Source organism: Piliocolobus tephrosceles, chromosome 8, assembly GCF_002776525.5.
Source record: "Piliocolobus tephrosceles isolate RC106 chromosome 8, ASM277652v3, whole genome shotgun sequence".
In the NCBI taxonomy this organism is placed as follows: domain Eukaryota; kingdom Metazoa; phylum Chordata; class Mammalia; order Primates; family Cercopithecidae; genus Piliocolobus; species Piliocolobus tephrosceles.
Genome location: NC_045441.1, coordinates 39,212,287 through 39,213,764, shown reverse-complemented (window position 1 = coordinate 39,213,764; position 1,478 = coordinate 39,212,287).

Sequence of the window (1,478 nt, the reverse complement as noted above, 5' to 3'; positions counted from 1 at the left end):
ACTGATAATATGTATCATGAGTTCTTACTGATTCTTTCAATCCAACATCTGATTACACTTAAATAACATAGGATTCATTCCACATTTTCCTATATCCACATTTATAATTGCCTTTTCCAACAGTGAGAAACCTGGTTCCCATTGTCCTCAACTATTTACTTATTGCTTAATCCTAGAATACACTAGAAATGCACAGAAAGTAATTTTGGAAATGCTAACCCGTGCTAAACTTCCTACCCTAAAGTTCAATCTTTCTTTATAACTTTTGTCCTTAGTCTGAAGATATAGTCAAAATATTGTATTCAAAAACTAGTTGAGTTAATTTATTTTTCCCCTTCAATGTGGTTCTTACATATAGATAAGTCCATTTGTCTCACTTTGTGTACTTTTCAGGGTTTCTTTCCACATCTTTGGTTATTTTATTTGTTGTGTATGAAAAACATTAATATAGCTCCAAACATCTGAATTACATAAAAAGGAAGACTCAGAAAGTATAACTCTCCACTGTGCGCCCCCCCCCCGCCCCCCACCACACACACCATCTTTTCTACCCTGTTCCTCATGATCGTCTGTAAATAGGCAGTTTTGCAGTTGGGAGTTTATCAAATTCATCTCTATTTCCAGATTCTTTTAATAGAGATCTGCAAAATAATCTTTTGTATTCTTAAAAACTTTTGTTTCAATATTATTTCCCCCATCATTTCATATTTTGTACATTTTTCCTTTCTCCCCCCTTGTTCTTGTTCAGCTAATGCTTCATCTATTTTGTTCGTTTTTTAAAAAATCAAAATTTTGATTAACTAGATGTACTGTTTTCTCTTCTCTACTTCATTTAATTAATGCTTTTATTTTTACTTTTTTCATCTTTTCACTCTCATGTAGTTTACTTTGTTGTTCTGTTTCTAATTTTGGAGTTGAAATTTTAATTTGTTGTTATTCTTTTACGTTTATTGGTGTATTTAAGGCAATGGATTTTCCTCTAATGATCTTAAATGTATATTGTAGATTCTAATATATAGTGTTTTTAGTATCATTAATTTTTAGAAGTTATTTGGTTTCTGTTTATATTTTCCCTTTTGCCCAATAGTTGTTTCATAGGAGCTTTTTCTTTTCTTTTTTTTTTCAAATTTCCAGAGGATCAGGGAAAAGACCCTTTATTTTCTGATTACTTTCTAATTTTATCACTTTGCTATCAGAGTGTTATAATATTTATGCATTACAAACATCCTGAACCTTTCTTTATAACCTAATATGTCTTCAACTTTGGTTGGTGTTGCATATATGTTTAAGAGAAGCTGTATTCTCTTTTACAAGAATATAAATGTTCATATATGAACAGAAGATCTACTTTATTGATTGTGTCATTTAGGTCTCCTATGGCCTTATTTATTGTTTGTTTAGTCTGCCTTGTACTAAGAATGTCTATTATGTTCTCCACTCTTAGCACGTTCCTATGTCTCATTGCATCTCTTGTAGTT